This window comes from Nipponia nippon, unplaced genomic scaffold (assembly GCF_047370975.1).
Source record: "Nipponia nippon isolate SJK-2023a ecotype South Korea unplaced genomic scaffold, ASM4737097v1 scaffold_25, whole genome shotgun sequence".
Classification (NCBI taxonomy): Eukaryota; Metazoa; Chordata; class Aves; order Pelecaniformes; family Threskiornithidae; genus Nipponia; species Nipponia nippon.
In genome coordinates, this window is record NW_028262342.1 from 5781891 (window position 1) to 5802092 (window position 20202).

The window sequence follows — 20202 nt, forward strand, 5'->3', positions numbered from 1 at the left end:
GGGTCTCTTCAGCGTGAAATAGCCTGTAAAAGAAAGGTGGCAGATCCATAACGCTTGTTTTGCAGATGAACAGCAGCCTCCTATACTGAAAGGTAGCAGAGGTCTTTTATACAAAGAATTCCCACCTGAAATCCTGGAAATCATATAAGTAGACTGCATTAGCTACACATCATAAATATTGATGCTGTTGCTAAGGGGAAGGAGGGCTGGGTTCAATGTTAATGGACTGATGTTGGTATGCTGAAAACACTCTGGGGAGCAAAAGGGACAAAATACCGCTGTCAGAGAGAGAGCTGAGTGTCTCCTGTCGGGCAGGACTCGTACGGCTGGCCCTGGGAACGTGCATGGGTCCTTCCTCTACTCCTTCTCCAAATGTGGGGTTAATCATGCGACCTTGTGAAGACAGCAGCTGGTCTTGCATCTGATCTTAGGCAGAGCACACGCCACAGGCATGGGCCGTGTGTCTTCACGCCCGGATCTTGTGTGTGAAGCACCGGCGTATGGCTGTGGTCGTATCCCCCGGGGATCTGCAAGGCTTTGGGTGCACCCGGCAAAAGCTGCCTTCTGCCTGGGTTGTTGCTGAAGGTATGTGATGAGCTTGCACGGTTGCTTAAGGAGGACACAGCTCTTGCATTTTCATCACTGGGCTTGCTGGCACAGGCAGCGTTAGCCGGGTGACTGGGTCTGGTGGAGAATAACACACTTCTCAGTGACTCAAGGCTGGGCTGTGCATGGGGAGAAAGACGGCCAGAGCTAAGCCCCATACAGCTGCAGGTGGACTGATGGAGCAAGATGGCTTTGGAGACAGCCCCAAGAGATCTGTCCTTGGGAGGTCATTCTTGTTCCGCAGAGCTGCAGGGATGGAGACGTCCTGTCCCGTGCCGCCCAGCTGCTCAGCAGCCCCTGCCCTGTGCGTGCCCTGAGGGGCAAGAGGAGGACTAATTAAAAAAGGAAGCTTTTAAGGAGAGAGGCTCCACACAAAATAAGATGATGACTGACCACTGAAGCAACCCAAGCCTCCCCACAGCCCCGGCAGTGACCCGTGCTCCTCACGCCGGTTGCGGGTGGCAGGCAGCCGGCAGGCAGAGCCGGCGCTGCCGAGGCATCTTCACACCCCGCTGGATTAGTGCCCTGTTTGCCTGCAGCACTCGAGAGCCTGAAGAGCCCTTAATGGATTAGGTATCTGCGAAGACGATGCTGACAATCAGTGGCTGAAATTCCCCTCCCTCCTCCCCCCCCCCCCCCCCCCGCCGTGTTTTTCCACTCCCTGCCTTCACTGCCTAATGCTGTCCCTGATGGTTTCCAAATTCCAAGTGCACAAGGTGTTACATAGGCCAGGCTTCCGTGGCTGCTTATTATTCACAACAGAACAAGACCTAGACAGCAAATTGCTTTGTTGATCCTGTGAAGGGAATCGATCCTTGCAAGCTTAGTGCCTCTGACATGTTTATCGCTGGCCGGGCGCAGGGAAGGACGCTGACGGCGAGGCCGGGAGGGGTGGCCCAACCTGTGCCGCCCCGGTGCTCCCAGGCTTCCCGAGCTCCGGTGCGGAGCAAGCATGAAGGCTGGGATTAACTGATGAGCTTTTGAGACCAGAAGGCACGGTTCTGGTTGTCTCATCGCCTGCACTGGTATTAACTCTGGTACCCCGTCTGCAGACAGTGAGCACCGTGGGTGTGAGTGTGAATTGAAAGGCAGGGGATCCAACTGAGGGCAAGAGGGGTGATCCTGAGGAACGAAGGGTTTCTTGCATCAAGAATTTAGTAGGACCTCTGAAAAGGATTTAGGTGTTAATGCTTTTCATTGCGCCTTAGTCACGACATCTTGGGCTTTATGCTGCTACAGAACTGCCCGCCCTGGAGTAGGTGTCCCTGCTTGCATCCTCCAAGGACCAAGTCCTCTGCTCACCCCCTCACCCGTCCCGGGGCCGCGCGAGGCTGAGCGAGAGGAAACCCCTTCGGTTCGGAGAAACCGAACCGGCAGCGGGACAGGAGAGGGGCGGGATGGTCTTTACTCATGATTCCCGGCACTGCACGACACAGTTCAAAGCTCACTCTGAGCTAAAGAAAACGAGATAAGAAGCAAACACAATTTGAATCTGGGCTGGAGAGAAAGTGATTACTTGTTAATGGACCAGACCGAGATGAGGCTGTCCCAACCCTGCAATTCAGGCAGTAAAACCCACCCTCTGGGAGCCTCTGCCACAAACTTGTAAGAAAACCGAGTTCTTCAGAGAGAATAACAGATCATAAAGCTGCAGGACACACACGGATCATTAACGAGATGGCAGCGGCTGAGCCTACGCAGACAACAGGCATCAAACCCGGGCAGTGCGGGAGCAGCAGCGGCGGCCGGGGCAGGCTGGGGCTCCCCAGCACGAGCGGCCCCGGAGGAGGACACGGAGGTGGGGAACGCGTGCATTAAAGCAACGCGAGTAATCGGCAAAAGATGCAAAGCGTAAGCAAATATCGCAGGAAAAGAGCTACTCGTGGATTCCAGTACCGCACATAAATCTCACCGACTGCGAACAGGACGCGGTGGGGAGGTTGTGCCAGTATTTAGTCAGCTTCAGGTGAAGTCAGTAAATCAAATCATTTTCCAGCCTGCGCGTGTCTCAAAGGCAACTGCAAGCACGTGATGGTGCCTGATTTGACTTTTCCTTTCGCTGATACAGAGCCAGTGCTTTGCCACTCCAGCATCTTTCTCCTGACAGTTCATTGATTATCAAGCTAGAAGGGACAACAGTCATAAATTCATTTGATCTTGTTTATAGTATACGTCCGTCAGACTTCCCTGCATCGATTCCCATTTAAACCAGAATATTTCTTGCAGAAAAAAAAAGAAAATTCTGTGCACGGCAGAAAACTCTCCTAAAGCCCCCTCGCCTTCGCTCCAGCCCTCGGTGCCTGGGGCAGACGCCTCGGTCACAGCCAGCCACCCACCAGCACGGCTGCGGCGCGGGGAGCACCCAGGGCTCCCGTTTGCCTTCGCTGGCGCAGGCAGGGATTTGACCCATCAGCCGGTGGGAAGGCAGCAGAGCCAAAAATAAACTGGTGGATGGGGAGCAATGGCCCCGGAGTCGCGGCAGGCTGGGATTTGGGGTTGCTGCTTTGGTTCAGCATCGCTGGGGGCTCCTGTTGCTCCAACACAAGCCACTGTTTTCACTCCCACGCTCCCCACCTGTGATAGAGCAGAAATAATTGGGTCTTTTTCTAATTTTGGTGTGTACAGCATGAGATCGCCGGGGCAGGGGCTGTCTCCTAACGCGGGCTCCTACAACTGCAGAGCTTGGCTCTTCGGCGCGGTCTCTGCCTTCCCCATACAACAAATAACAGATCGGAACCCCCGGGGACCCTGCCCGCGACCCCCCGCAGCGCTCCCGGGGCTCGGCCCCCGGCGGCAATGCCTTCCCTTCCCTACGGGGTTCAGCCAACTAACGGTGCACCCATCGTGCTGCTGTAATTGCGCGCTATATTGCTCTAAACATTAACAAAAAAATAAAAAATGGTTGCTGGGACTAGAGACTTGAAAATCCATTAAAGGATTTATTTTTTATTTTCTATTTTACCCAATACCTTGGGGGTTTGAAAGCTCATCTGGGTGTTACTGCTGCAAATGGAAAACCAGAATGAATGCATATTTGAAGTAATAAAAGCCTTTTCGTACTAAATCTGAGTACAAATTAACAATTACTAGTGCTGTCTAATGCCTTTCTGCCTCAACATTTTCATTTAACAGCCGTTCTTTTATCTTCAATGCTCCAGTTAGTTTTTTTCCTCCAAGATACTTATTGTTAGGCTGGGGAGGGGAAAGTTGTTTTGTTTTGGGTTTTTTTCCTTTCTTTCCGATTTAGCAGCAGGAGGAAAGGATTATATTTGCTGCTTAGGCAAAAAAAAGAAGAGATAAGAGAAAGAAGGGAGGCGCCGCTCTGGCTGCTGGCACAGAGCCCTCGCCATGCTTCGGTGCCAGAGAGGGATGGGCTGGGAGCTGCGGGGTGCTGCTGCGCCTCGCACCACGGCTCTGCTGCCGGGGCTGGGACCAGCACCCTCCTGAGCGCTGCTTGGGGAGGAGGGGATGCTGGCGGGCCCCACAGGCGTGCTGCTGCCGGCATCCCGGCCCGCCCCGGGCATCGCGCCGGCGGCTTGCAGAGACGTGCGAGCAGGTGAAATGCTGCGCGGGTGGCACTGGTGCGTGGTTGTCACCTTGACGCGTGCAAGTGTTGCACACCGATGGCCCACGGCCTCCTCTTGCCGGCAGGTGGCAAAGGGAGCTTGGGAACAACCCAGCCAGAGATTTGGGATGGCTTTGCTCATGAACGGAGAGGTGGAAGGGTCTCCTAGGAGAAGGAAAACCCCGGCACAGAGCATCCACCCATCAGCAGCATCGCAGCATGGATACGCTGGGGGAAAAGAAGGCGCTCAGGTAAAGTCCGTTGCCTCTCTCGAGGGCTGAGGATCTCAAAGCACCCATGGAAAATGAGCGAAGGGATTAGCAGTGGAGCGAACTGAGGGCATGAAAACAGAAGGTTACCCCCAAGCCCTGCTCGAGCGCTGCGCGTGCTTCCTCTTCACACACCATTAAGTTTATGGGGAAGCACACGACACAGCTGGGATCCGCGTAACTGCTCTTGATTAGCGCTCTGCAAACAAGCAGGGCTGATGGATCTGAGCACAGTGGCTTCGGCAGAGAAGGAAGGATAGTCCATGGGAAACCTCTCAAAATACTGAAAGGGATGCTATCCGATTTCCAGCTGTCCCCCCAGACAGCCTACGGATCTCTGCAGGCCACAGGAGGGTTTTGGGCTGTAATGCTGGGAAAGAGCCGCGATGCAAACCTCATCCTGCACGGGGGCACAGCAAGGAACGGGCTGCTGTCACCAGCATCGGCACTGACGTGCATGAGCATCATCCTTGTGTGTAAAGAGAGAAAAAGAGGGATACTGAAGAAAACTCAATTTCTAAATACTTTCACTTGTCTCAAACTTTTGAAGAAGGGCATGAAACATATCTTTAAAAAAAAGAAACCTATTTGCATATTTTGCATAACTTATCAGGAGACACCGTGCTTTTGCTCTCCCCGAAGAGCTGTATCTGGCTTCTCTTTGATCTGTTCCTCACACCACCGATAAGGCACAGCATCGGGGAAGCACCACCAGGGATGTCTCGCCCAGAGGAGCGGGGAGCACCACGGGCTCTTACCGTTGCTTGCGACCACCCTGGGATCCCTCACGCTCCTCCATGGCGGGGTTCTGCCACAACAGCTGGAGTCAGAGCAAACTCCAGCTCAGACAGGGTCAAGCAAGGAAGTTTTGGGGCATTTCTTTGGCAATGGAGAGTTGTCCAAATGGTTGAAAACACCGAGCCCCTTTGGGATGCCTGGGTCCTCTCCTGAGACGCAGTGGGACCCAGTGGCCAGGACGCCAGCCGGTATCTCAGGAGACCCAAGGGCCTCTCCTAGCTCTGCTGCTGGTTCATTAAATGACCTTGTGATTGCCCTTTCTGGCCTGCACCCATGAGATAGGGACAGTGGGATACTCGCCCACTCCTGTAAAGCACTATAAAGCCCTTCTCCTTCCCTCCGAGATCTCCACAGCCCCATGCTGGGGGGTTTCCATCTGGTTATCTGGCCTGTTTTGAATGCAGTTCCTATTAGTTGCCTCTGTTTCTCACTAGGGAGCACGACGTGCTCTTAGCGAGGCTGTATCATGCTTTGAAATGCAATTTATTGCAATCAGCAGCAGCGGCTCCGAGGGCAAATGGAGAAAGCCAAGAACGTCATCTCAGTTAATAAGATAACAATTTAACGTGGCGGGGTTTCTTCCCCTCTTCCTCTAGCTCCGTTCAAACAGACCAGCAGACATTTGGAGTTGCCTCTAAGTAATTTAGTAGAAAGGCTACTATGATTTCAATCCCCCATCCACCTTGTTACCATCCAGCAATGCTTCTTGTCACCACCTAACGGCATTTAAAATATTTACAGCCCTGTCTTTTCCCTAGGGAAGGATCAGAATAAATCATTGTAGCCGACAATAAATCAAAAATTAATCTCCCGATAGTGCGAGGCCTGTCCGATCCCTCAAATAACAAGCAGCGGAATTTATCAAGTAAATTGGTACCGGTGTCTGCATGGCATTGCCGTGGGGCGTAATGGATGGGGTGGAAGGGCAGGCAGCTCAGCCAGCCCAGACACTGGGGAAAAAAGTCAGGGTATGGCTCTGGGGTCATTAAACGCCACCTTCCCGTGTCCCCCGCTGCCACCTGGAAGCGAGAGCTCCTGCTCCCACGCGTCCCCGAGACCAAGCCCTCTGCCCCAGCAGCGTTGGCTTTCCCACCGCCGGAGCCAGGAGCGCTGCTGCTCGGATGGAGCCACGGGAGTGAAGTCCTACAGCCTTGCTTTCAGCGTGCATCCCTGGGCAGCCCTCACGGAGCTCGCAGGGGCCAGCAGCTTGGACTGAGCACAGAAAAGGGCATGGGGAGGCAAGTTATAAGGTCCTTTACATGGTAATGGTCATTTTTTTTGCCTTTTCTAAGATATAAAACCTAAATATACTCATCCTATTGACATATCCTAATAATGACTAATTTATACTGTCAGTGTTTTGTAGGATATTATTCTTTTAAATCTCCGTTGCACTCTATCTGTGCGCACACACACTCGCTGCGGTTTTCTGCTGGGCCCCCCCAACCCAAGGGCACCGCAGCTGCTGTGGGGAGGGCTCAGCCCACAGCCAGGGAGCAGCACCCTGAGGAGGAGCCCTCAGGGAAGAGGAGGAGAGGGCGAGGAGTTCAGGAACCGTGGGGTCCTTGCCAGGAAGGGGGAGCAGCTCTCTAGATTTCTGCTTTGGGTGGAAGCAACTCACTCTGCAGTTAGTGGAGCTCCAAATAGTTCTTGGATGCTTTGATGTCGATCACGTGTGAAAGCAGTGTGAGGCAGGGAGCAAAGAGTTTTGATGAAATTCTCTCTTACAGTCTCCCGAGAATTTTTTTTTCCGTGGTAGGGAGCCCACGCAGAAGCGATGCTGCCCAGCCACGCGGCCGCAGGCCCAGCTGTAAAACGCTGCTGCTGCAAGCAACGGGTAAAAGCGCAGCCGGAGCTGCCAGCATCCGCGCTCCGCCGCTGCGCTCTCGCAAAGCTACTCCAACCCGCTGCCCTGCTATCGCAATATGATCAGTCTGCAGCTCCGGCGATTACTGGTCTTGAAAAAGCTGATTTATCGGAATACCAAAATAGCTCTTTCCCCGCTGGTTTGCAGACATTATATCTGCTATTCCTGCAGCGGAGGAAAAATTTCCTTTTGATCTCCCCCCCCCCGCCCCCAAATTAAGACTAAACTCATCTGTAGTAATTGCTCCCAACAGACTGACTGCGGTCCCCTCCTCTCTTTCTGCTACAGCTCAGGATCTAGATGTTTAGTCAATCTTACAAAAGAAAGAGACAGATGAAGAGATTCGAGGAATTTATAGATGACCCCAACTGGGCACAGACAGTGCAAATATTTAACTGGAGATCATTGCCGGGCTGTGTGCTGGAGTCGCCTGATGCACAGGGGGACAGCTCTGGCATTTCTTTTAAACTTGCTTTTTGTTAAAGCTTCTCATCACGTTTGGAGTCTCTGAACTGCAGAGAGCGTGCAGATTTTTTGTGATGTTACTAATACGTGTACGCAAACATTAGTTTTTAAGAAACATGATTTATAAGGTGTCATAGCTGTAAGGCTGGCTAACCTAGGCAGCAAATTAACTTGGGAAGCGCCAGGGTGCATTAGTTTGACTGACAAGCAAATAGCCTGGATCGGGTCAGCAAATTTGTTAGGTGCCTTAGCATTTCCCTTAATGGAATCAGAGAGATCTCTTTAACAATAAATTAATCTCTGTCAATAGCACACATAATAGGGTTTGCCTGACAGACAGCTTCCCAGGATGAGTCTCCTTCCTCTCCTGCAGCTCCCCTCCAGCACAGGACCGTTTGCAGCGGAGCGCGCTCGCTCGGGTGGCAGCGGAGGCCCGGGTCCCCTCTGGAGCACAGCACTCAGCATCGCGCATTTTTTGGGGTTGTATTATTGCATTTTGCCCATAAACATGGCACTCTAAGTTTTCTCTTCATTCCATTTTCTCTTCACTTTGCCAGAATAAGCTAGACCTGTTATTTCTCCAGCTGTGCCCAGCAACGAGCCCCCAGCTCGGCTCCATGCCAGGAGCCCCACGTTCCCCAGAGCACTGCACCTACCTGCCAGGGAGACGGAGGCTGCCGGGGTCCCTCCTGCTGAAGCACCATCCATCCCTGGCCCTCAGCTGCAGTGACCAGTTTGCAAGGTGCAAGCTCAAAAACGGAGGCTGCACGGGGGGTGTGTGTGTGTGTGATGGCGATGGGCTCCTCCCTGGGTGAATCCCACATCGCTGCAATCCCCAAACCACACTGTTTTAAGCAAAAGCCTTGGGCATGTCCCTGTTGCCTTGTAAACTGCTGCATAAGGTGGTAGGCTTCACAACTCCCGTTTTCTTCCTCAGTGCTAAACATCAAGACAGCAAAGTCTTTATTTATAAAGTTATTCTGAGGTTTTAACAGGATTTTACAAAATTTGTCAACTGCGTACACCCGTGGGTGTGTGTCGACTTGAGCGTTTTTCTTCTTGTCGTGAGTTACACAGACGAGAGACTACTCCGTTCAAAAAAGTCTCCTTCCATCTCCTCACATCCGTTTCTCCATCCACTCATCTCTCTATCCAGCTATCAATCATTTCTGTGGCACATCTAGCTACCATGTAATTATCTACATATATTTTATGGCTTGGCTATCCACCTGTATTTCTATTTATCTTTCTCGACATAAACACGAGCACCCATCTGCCTAGTCTAATTGCTCTTTCAAGTCATCCCTACTCCCCTTCCCCTGGAGGTACTGGTTTGCCCAGGGGCCACTTAGCTCAGCTGTGGTCACCCCCTGAGTCTCAGCAGACCAGGAGCTAAACCCGAGTTTAAACCCAGCTCCAGGTCTCTCAGGGAGCATTTCTCAGTCACCCTGGGCGTTACAAACGCCAGGTACCCATGAACGCACGTAGCATCCAGGACTGACTACATTTGCAGTGGCTCAGGAGCAGACGTGCCCCCCTACGCTGCAGAGCAAGCTCCAGCAAGGACAGGGGTACACACGGCCTTTGCACACACAGATTAACTGGTTTTCACCTGTTCTTCATTGGAAACCGGTCCAGGTCCTCCCCCAGTGGTGCATGTAGCCTGCCAGCAATACTGTATTTATGGTATTACTTTTGATTTACACTTGTTGGATTTTATTCTCACCGCATCCTTGTTTTATGTGGCATTTCCCCCACTCCTATTTGTCTGTTCTTTACAGATGGACGTGCCAGAGGGGGCAGATTGGACTTCGGAGCTGGTTGCAGAAACATCTCAGTACATGTAACCTGGATCTCCATCAGCCCTGCCCAATGCCCTCACCAGGCTTTCTCCTCACAACAGCAGCAAGTTGTTTACAATTATACAAAAAGGCTCTTTATTTACCACAATTACCACCAAGAATGTATAGAAAAAAATTATGAAATGAAAAAATTGCTAGACTGCATTTTCCTGCCAAAATCAAGGCTGCTTTTGGCTCAGGCTTTGGTCTTATCCTGCAGACCAATTTGCTTCTTCCCTAGAGGAAGAGGGAAACTCTGGCCCCAATGGGGATGTCACTCGCATTTACGGGGATGGTGCTTTATGGTCACCTGAGGAGAGGACAGGCTGGGGGAGGATTGCGCTCACTGGCTGTCACTGGAGATGGAGGCAGAGACAGGAGAACGGAGCACGCTCCCTCGGAGCATCTGAGCTTGTCAAGGCGTGAGGAGCTAAAATTGGTGCCTACCTGACACAGTGAAAGGAACCCGAGGCTGCCGCACAATTACTCTTCCAAATACAGTGATATTTACCCTGCAGCAATGTTCCGTAATTACACTGACGGTACCTGACAGCCCCACATCAGCCGCCGCAGGAGCAGTCCCTGGCAGCTGATGTTCTCGGTTCGTTCCCGCTGCCATGCTCCTTTTCCCCCCTTGGTGCTACTCTCCAGCTTTCTCATTATTTCGATGACTTTTGACAAGAGATCCCAGGTCAGGAAAGTTGAATCTGGATACATCTTGGCTTCACCAGAGATGAGGAGCTCAGCCACTGGCTACGGGGGGGCAGAGACGCCTCCAGCCACCCTGGGATGGGTGCGAGCACCAAGCAGCAGCACCTGCAGTTAGCAGCCCTGTTTGTTTTCCAGCAGCCATGCAAGCTGGAAGGTGATCAGATCAGGTTTATCCTGGCTCTCAGCTCTGGGGCTGAGCTGCATAAATCACTGCCAGCCCACTGGCTCCAAGGAAAAACAGTATATTATCCCACCTGGGGTCCATCTCCCTGTGGCACAAGGATGTTCTAGGCCACAAGGCACATTCCTCCCCGCTCAGCAACTCTTTCAGAGCTCACAAACATCACCTACAGCTTTTACATTTTGTATGTCTGGTGACACAAGTGTTTCTTCTGGAAGGAAGCTCACAGCCTGAGCCGGAGGCGAGAGCTGGATGCGGTACAGCTCCTCTCAGCTCTCCGCACCAGAAAGATGGAGAGCCGGGGAGGCATCTCCCTTCCTGCAGCCGTCCCTTCCCCACGCTTCCCCGTGCAGGCACAAAGATCCAGGCACATCACATCCACTAGAACTCAGTTTTCTCTGCTGGCTCTGGTTGGATTCAATTTTAAATTGCCTTGCTTCCTTTGAAACCTCACTGGGGACTTTCCCATAAGGCTCATCTAAAATTTTCCATCTCGACATTCAACTCAATGAAAATTTTCATGGAATTTGCCCTCTTTGGGAAAAAGAAAAAGCCTGTTTTTCATTAGAACAACAAACAAAATAATAAAAGTTTGAATTTCCAGATGAAATGTTTCATTTTTCAGGTGTCAATCAGCCTCTGGCTTTTCATTTTTTCAGGCTGTTGATGAAAGCACTGTGTATAAAGTGAAAACCCAAGCCCTCAAATCACGCAGTCACCCTGGGGATCTTGCCTGTGCAACCTGCCCGGGCCTTTCCCTGGGCTCTGCTTGGCCCAGCTCTCCATGCAATGATGCAGAAATCCTCTCCTGCAGCCCCATGGATCAGTGACAGTTCTCCTGCAGCCCAACCTTCCCTCCTGCACTTCAAACCTCTGCTGAAAACATCGCACATGGCTTTTCCCTTCTCCTTGCATCCATTATTGATGGCATGGCCACGTTAGACCTCTGCGGAGCATCCTGCCGTGCAGGGCAGGCACCGTGTGCGCAGCACGGCTCCAGGGCTTGCTTTTCAGAGGCGAGGAAGTCCTAACAATTTCCAGTGGTGCTGCCAAGTCATCTGTTCTCCTCATTCTTAATTGGAAAGCTGGGCTCCCCCCTCTTCCTCCAGGGAAGCCATCTGGAGAAGTCTGGTGAGAGACGAAGAAATGCAGGGGACAGATGTGATCTTGTCTTGAACACACTGCCAGAGAGGCTGCTCCATGCGTATTCTCGATCAGGACAGTGGGTAGCGAGACAGCAGGTTGGGGAATGTAAATAACCTTCAGCCAAGTTTTTAAATTAACTCACTTTGCTGAATTTCACTCTTTGCTCCATGCCTGTAAGCCTGGGATGGGGCGCATTCCCAGGAGCAGCAGGCCAGGTCCTCACCACACCGCTGTCTCCAGTACCCCAGTCCCAGTTTGCACTAGCCAAAAATAAGGACCCCCAAGGGGCTCGGTGCCACTGGTGATATAGGGCTGCCCAGGTGGTTTGTGCAGGGAGGTGATTTAGGAGGACACTTCCAGGCTTTTGTCCAGCATTTAAAGTGCAGATCAGCAGGAATTTCAGCATCCAGCTCCCTGTTGTCTGCATGACTTTGGCTGCCTTCAACAGGAGCCATGTGGGCAGCAGAGCCTCTGAGCCCTGGGTCCGGAGGGAAAGGGGGAGCACAGGGTGTTCCCAAAAAGCCGGTCCCTTGCCCTCGCCATCCTGGGATGCTCAGCAGGGAAAGCTGTGGTACTCGGGGGAGGAGGAACCAGCCCAGGGCTCCTGTGCTGGGCCTGATGTTTCTGGATGGATGGACCCAAAGCAATCATCCCAAACACACCCAACACATGCCGTCCAGTTCACCGACTGTTAACCAGCCTCAGTCCTGCAGGGACCATTTAGGACAATGGGGCCACATGCTTTCTCAGGCAATGGGTTCTGACAGTGTGACATAATGGAAGAAAATAATATGCCTAAGCCTGGGGGATGTGGTAATGGAAGTTTTATCACCCTAACTCCCTCTTCTTCTGACCCCAGCAGCTGGGCAGACAATTGGGTTTCCACAGTTAAGGAAATAATTGGGATCAGGATGCTGAGGACAGCTTGCCCTGGGTACAGAGCCATGCCCACACCGTGGTATTGGTGTTCAGTGGCAGCCCTCGCCGAGCGGAGCCGCACCTGGGCAGCGGGTGGAGGAATCAGCCCTTTGGTTTAGACACTGCTACACGATTTGCACAGTGGCAGCTTCTCCATTTGCTTAGAGGACTTGGGGCCTGTTTGCACAGGTTTCTTGACTGAAAAGAAAAAAGTCTTGCATGGTGAGCAAACGGTAGAAGGAAATCTAAAAGTTCATGGTCCTTCGGGGCTTAACACGGAGCAAAACACTGTGGGTCATTGCAAAGGCTGGGGGAAGCAGCAGCACCCACGGGCACGTCTCAGGTGGGGAGGAGAGCTGTGCTCTGCCCAAGCTGATGGAGAGCTGCTGATTTACACCAGGGAGGGACTAACCCAGCTCCTGCTGCTGATAAATTGCCCAGCAGTCAGAGCCGCCGGCCCTGTGCATGGCATTAATTCATGCCTCCCCAGCCAGGTGCGGGGAGCTGCAGAGCACGCAGGGTCTCGGGGAGAGGGACCAGGCTAGCAGTAATTACTATTCATGCAGGAGAGGATACTTTATTCCCATGTCAATGGCAAAGACGCTGAGCAAGTTGTACAGAACATACATATATAACTAACTGCCTCATTATTTATAATAACCCAGTTTATTCTGCACTCAGTCCCATATACAAAATGATTTGAGGCAGTTGTCGGATGAGGATTAAGAGCAAGTTCTTGGGCTGAATCAGGAAGCAAGCCCCGTTAGAAACTTCTTCCTAAACACATACATCTGACCCGGCTATTTTGATCAAATTGTGCAAATATCCACATTGTCTCTTTTGCTGCCCTTTTTTTTACGGTAGCAACCACTAACCCACCCACCCCAGATCTCTCAGGACCTCTCTACAGGTGGATACATGCATACATCCAAACCCATTCTTGGACAGCACTCAGACACACACGAGCTTTGAGCTTGTACCTAATGGTGTTTACAAGATGCATGCCGTTTGCAGGCTCCCACGTGTAGTGAACTCACATTGCCCAGAGCGCACCCACAACCTGCTGCCAACCCATTGCATAGCCACTGCAGGTCCTGCCCGCGCGTGCAACGCTGCACACCCAACACTAACACACCTTCACGTGCATCGCGCTCTCGCACCTATTCACATAGGCAGCTTCTTGTGCCCTGGATTTAAATGACAACATATCTAATATTTAGCACTCATATAGCATGGCATATTCATTTGCTGTATGCACAAACACGAACTAATTAGTAGACTTAATTAGCGTGATGCTGAAAGTGAAGAAAAATGAAGGAGAGACAGAGAAGAAAAGACAGACCAGAGGGGGAGGGATAGGGAAGAAAAAGGGAATACAAAAGACCAAGGCAGTTGGGAAAGACAGCTAGATAAAAGGTCTATATAAAAATAGAAGCCAACTTGTTCTCCCTTATTTATGCACAGCACAGCTCTGCATATCAACAGCTAAAGAAAGGATACCCACCTAGGGCTCCGAGGCAGCTCTCCAGGGGAATATCCATTGCCAGCAAGGAGCGACAGATGAATCCTTCCCCTCCCTCCTTCCCCACAAAGGAAGCGTGTGTCCCCAGGGCCGTCCCCGCACCCTGCGGGCACTGCTCCTGCCAGCCCTGGCCTTTGGCCCGTACACCCCAGCCCCCGTGTTTCTGGCTGAACCAGTTTGACTGAAAGCAGGCTGGAGGACCAACCCGCTCATGGAGAGGCTGAAAGGGAGGAGATCTGAAAAGCAAAGAGGGGCTGAAAATATTTGCAAGAAAGACTGATGTGCCAGACAGCGCAGGAGCCCCACCATCTCTTTCAGCAGCTCGGGTTTGAGACCCTTCTTGAGCAACGCTTCAGCCATTGAGTCCTGGCCACATGGTAGGAATACGCACAGGCTGAACGGGCATTAAGACTCACATACAAAAGCCCACAGTACGAACACGCTGACACGCGTCCATCCTTCGCTCACAAGCACACCTCCTCGCCGTCCAAAGCTTAGTTACAAAGCACTCGGGGTCCCTGGTCCTCCTCGGTGCCACTCCACTTCTCACTGGGAAAGCAGAGCACGTCGAGGAGAATAGCAGCACTCAAAACCTTACTTCTCTCCCCCAGGGAGAAGTCATTCACTTTTCTAACCAGCAGCACAGCTTGGGTTTTCATCCTCCCCACTACTCGTCCAGAAGATGAAAGAGTTTGAGGATTTCTCTCTGCCTCCCGGTCTGTGTTGGCCTATACCACACACTGCGGATAAGGCATTAAGGCTCTCAACTAGAGAATTTCTCAAGGCAATATTGACTAAAAGGTTTCCTTAAATGTCCCCTGATAGGCAGCATTTGATGGGGTTTAAAGGCAGTGGCGAGCTGAGGCTGGATTTAGGAGATCTGCTCTCAGTGTCCCCCAGGCAGCCAGCTTGCAGACACCCCTTTAATTGCAAGTACCCCCCCGACCAAAGCACAATGACATTTTAAAAAAGTGAGTTTGTCCCTGCATTCCTTAACAAGCCGGGGGGGAAAAAAAAAAGATACCATGGGGGTACAAGGAGCCTGCTACTTGGAGCACCGGGTGGTTGCAATGTCAGGATGCTCCTGCTATCATCCCTTAGCATAGTCCAGAGTTAACCGACTGACTGTATCTCGAGCTTTTAGGCTAAGCTGAAACTAATGTGGTGACTTGCATCTAAATCCAGCCCAATTTGTATGGGAAGAGGTGAAGGGCCAGACCCCAGATCACACCTGCAGCCTGGGGCAGGGGAAGGAGCTGAGCTCCCCAGTCCCTCTCCTTTTCTCAGTGCTGGGTACGCAGAAGGGAAGCGGGGCTGGCGCCCATCTCCCTTCGTGGGCAGCAACCCCACGGCTGCAAGGGCAGCCCACGAAGGGAGACGTGGCTTAACCCCAGCCAGCAACTAAGCCCCATGCAGCCGCTGGCTCACTCCCCCCCCGGTGGGATGGGGGAGAGAATCGGAAGGGTGAAAGGGAGAAAACTCATGGGTTGAGATAAGAACAGTTTAATAATTGAAGTAAAATAAATTAGAACAGTTAAATAGGCAAAGCGAAAACCGTGCACGCAAACAAAGCAAACCAAGGAATTCATTCCCTCCTTCCCACGGGCGGGCAGGCGCTCAGCCACCCCCAGGAGAGCAGGGCTCCATCACGCGTAACGGGGACTTGGGAAGACCAATGCCATCACTCCCAGTGTCCCCCCTTCCTCCTTCTTCCCCAGTTTATATACTGGGCATGGCGCCACACGGTATGGCATAGCCCCGGGGCCGGTCGGGGTCAGCCCCCCCAGATGTGCCCCCTCCCAGCCCCCCGTGCCCCCGCGGAGCCGGGGAAGCTGAGAAGCCCCTGACCGGTTGAGCGCCGCTTAGCGCCTATTGAGCAACAGCTCAGCACTGCTTAGCAAGAACCGAAGCATCAGTGTGTCATCGACACTGTTCTCGTCCTAAACCCAAACCGCAGCCCCATACCGGCTACCAAGAAGAAAATTAACTCTATCCCAGCTGAAAGCAGGACACGGTTTTAGGAAAGCAGAGCTGTAGACGGATATCCCCAGACTGTCTCACCATGCAGTCAGGGCTTGGAGCTGCCTATTGTCAGTCCTGCTCCACTAAACCCAACGCTGATGTGTTTTAAATGTTATCTATCCTGCACAGGAAGAGAGGCCCCTCGTGTAGCAATAACAACTTCCACACATCCCTCCCAGACCCCCTTTTCAGTAAATCTTCAGCTGAAATTGCTCCTGGTGCCCAGCCCCATTGATTAGCTGAGGGCTGCTGCTGGAAGCGAGGAGCCCCGGGAGACTCAGCCCTCTCTTGCTGGGCTGCCTTCCCACAGAATTGCATCTGATGGCTTTTTGTTATTGCTTGCTGCTGAGTACCTGGGCTACAGCTTTAACCTCCCTCTGAATAACAGCCTACACCCCCAGCCTGCGCAGGCCCAGCCACAGGGCTCGGCAAACTTCACAATGAGTTTTCATGGGGGGGGGGAATTATATACATATACACAGATTGAGCTATAAAGCCAGAGCAGAATAATGATACTGAATTGGAAACAGTGCCAACAGGTCCAGTCCCCAGAAGGATGCACACAAGTGCCAGAGCCACTGGCCACAAAGCCCCTGGAGCCTGGGTTACAAAAGACGGGCACAGCCTGCCCTAGGTTACAAGGCACGTGAACACAAAGTCACTCAAAGAGAAAGCAAAGCGGATCAGTGATCTGTTAAGCTTCAGTGTCGCAGCTCAAAAAAAGACAAAAAAATAAGAAGAAACAACCACATTAATAATGCAGCCTGGAAACAAACTGTAGAGCTGGGACTATATATAGGTGCTGGATAAATTCCTGCCCGTTGTCAGACAGCACAGTGCAGCTGCTTTACTCCAGGTGAGGCTCTGCGAGCTGTTCTGAGTGCCTGTGTGATATTTTGGTACATCATCATGCTGGGCTTTCATCTGAAAATGCAGCTACAGGTGCTTGTGCTGCTTGGAGTCTGCATGGGTGAAAGCAGCACTTCAAACTGGGGACCCAGCTTTAGCATCTGAACCCAGGGCCTCCTGACAAAGCCTAATTAGCTCTAGCATCAGCGGCTCCTGGCAGGACGGATCTCGGAGGAAGATGGCTGTTATCACAAGCAGGCTGCTACCCAGGGAGCTGGTTTCATCTCTCCCTGGTCTGGCACATTTGGGAAGCCGAAAACACTGCTCAGCTGGAGCCAGCACATCAGCCTTCGAGCACCTCAGCAGGCATGCCCCATCCTGCCCAGCTGAACCGCCTGGCCCAGGGCAGGAGCTCCTTAGGAGAGCAAGGTTATTCAATGCTCAGTTTTCACTAGGAGGTGTTGGCATGGGAGTGGATCCGTCCTTTGCAAGCAAGAGCTGTGCTCGAGGAGGGCAGAGCTCTCGGGAAGGGGACTGCTGTGGAGAAGAAGAGCCTGCCAGCGAGCCCAGTTCACCGACAGGAAACTCCATTTGGACCCAGTCCTACTCAAAAAGGATAAACACAAATGCTGGAAGCTTTACCCAGCTTCCAAAGTGCTTCACAGGCGTTAATTAATTTTCAGCCTTGTGTGGGAGAGGATAGGAGCCGTGACTCCTCGCAAGGCAGCACTGGCTCCCTGCAGCTCGGGGTGGCGGTGGTGGGAGCGAGGCGGGTGGCACAGATGGGCTGGATGGACCAAACCCAACACTCGGCACCAACCCGCACCAGATGTGGCCCCAGCACCACGAGGGCTTCAGTGGCAAATCCAGGTCCACAGGGAGTCAGAAACTAAACTGTTCCTTCTTCCTTGTGTTAACAGTTCTGGATCCCAATGATTTACATGAAAACAGGGACCTGAAATGTTTATTTTTGCTGTTTCTCCCTTAAAATTCAAGCACCCAGTTCTCCAGTACAAAGAAGAGCCTGTCTTGCCCTCCAAGTATTACACTGAACAGAAGCTGACCATTAAACTCTGTGCAAAGCATTTGAGTTTTACAATCCAGTGTCACTATAATGTTTAAACCTCAGTAAGGAGAGCTTTGTTCGCCGAGCATGCATGCCTCCTAGCAGATATCCAAGGAGCAATGCGTGATACAGCTGCATACAGCATCATTTTACTGCCTTCCCTTCCACTTACTGAAGAAAGCCGTGCAACTGTCCAAGGGGAAATTTGCCAAAGTAAATGTGGGGCTGAAGAGGTGTTCCTGGTGGGTCTGACCTCTTCTAAGTGCACAAGCTGCCAAGAAATGGGCCCTGCCATTTGGACAGGAGATCATCCACTACCTCTCCCCTTGCTATTGCACTATAAGGGCAACGGGCTGCTTAAGATGATGGGGTGAAACACAGCACAGCTTGCATTATTCTGGCTAAACGCAGTTGCTGTCAGCAGCCCAAGCACAGTTACAGACTGTCCTTTCCCTCGGTTATAGTTTATCTGCTCACCCTACTACAGCCTCCGCTATCCCCCCAGGCTTGGAGATTGGCCAACCCTTCAAGTCCCCCGGCTGGGAAGGCGGCTGCACGAGGCCGATCAGAGAGGGTCTCAGAGCAGTGCCCTCACCACGAGAAGGTCTAAGAGGGCAAGTGTGAGACAGGGGCAGCAGCAGTGACTTCTAACTAATGGCTGGCTGCTGGCAGAGCTGAGCTCTTACATCCTTCAGCAGCGACGCTTTGCCGTGGCAGGCAGCCGCGCTTTCATGCAAAGCACCTTTGTCACCAGAAGACCCGAGCGCAGGCTGCGGAGCAAGTCCCTCCACGTGGCAGCAGCCCGAGCTCTCCTTGCCTCAGGATTACAACATCTTCCCAAATCCCACATTTACTCATTTCCCACCTTGCCTCCTCCTATCAGCCCCCCTTATCTGATAAGTTTGCTGGGGCAGTCAGAAACAGCTGATTAGCACTCACAGGAGAGAGCTGACACCTCACCAGAGACATTACAAGGAACAGAAGATAGCGAGGACCCTGGGTACACCAAGATAACATGGGTCCACGTTTCACCACGCTCGCCCTGCCTAGGTAGCACAGATGTGAGCAGGGACACCCTCGCGTGGTAACATCGGCACACTCACCAGAACCTGAAGACAAATATTTATCCTGACAGATGAATACATAAGATTCAGTGGAAGAAGCAACGTCAGTCAGCAGTGCTTTCTTCTCCACAAATTACAGGAGACAGGGAAGTCTATAAGTAAAACCCCTTTAAACTCCCTCGGAGGCATCTAGCCAGACCCCCTGCCGCAGAGGCGATTACCCATCCCGGAGGCACTCCGGGGAGCCCCGAGGCCCCAGCTCAGACCTCCCACATGAGGGAAGAGCAACTGGGTTTTACATGAGTGTGGTGGACCTGCTGGCACCCCCCAAAAGCCGAGGAACCATGGGAGCACCTCTGGTTTTGCCCAGTAGACCTGGTGCCTACAGCACCAAACACCCAGTGCTGGATGAAGCCCTCTCCAGAGGGGGCAAGACTTAGCGCCCGCATGCCATGTGCCAGTTCATTTGTGCTGCAGGGAGATGCGGAGCTTGACTGATCCATGGCTTCTGCAGCAAATCCTAAACCTGTGGACCACAAGACAAATCTAAGACTCTCAGGCCATAGAGTTTTGTGGCTGCAGTTAATGCGCTTCCCTATCTGTGTGCAAGAATGGCTCAGACAAAGGCATAGAAATGACAAATTACACACCCTCCTGCAATTACAGTCACAACATATAGGATGTATTTTTGACCTGGCAGCTCTAGCAGGGCCCCCTTTGAACACATAAAAATCTTTCTCTTTGTTTATTATGCGACACATCTGATGCCACCACACACATCAGAGGGGCTAATTGCCTGGAGTATTCCAATGGGTGCTACTCGGCCGATCATAAACTGTCAGTGAAGGAAAATTACTGATAAGCACACTATCTTGCCTCATCATATAAATAATGGGTAGTATTATGAATGCACGAGCCAGCACAATTAGGACCTGAAGGTTGTGCCATATGTCACAGCAAAGCTAATTTCTCCTAGATTTGCAGTGAGGCTTATTACTCAATGTCACAAGCTTATTTAGAAGCGGATTCTGGCTTGATGTAAATCAGTATAGCTATGTTGGAGAACAGGGCAGCTCTGATTTATGTCAGGTGATGAACTAGTCCATAACATCCATATGGGTCTATAATTACCCATATGGACACAGATAGGGACATTCTCCACAAAATCACTACTGTGCCTGTTACAGTTATGATTCAAGATAATAAAAAAAGGCTAACGATGTGTTATATGCCCATCAGAAGTCCCAGGCTAGTCCCAGGCCAATTACTACAGGCCCTAAGTAGACAAAATAATGCCCATTTTGTTTTGTAG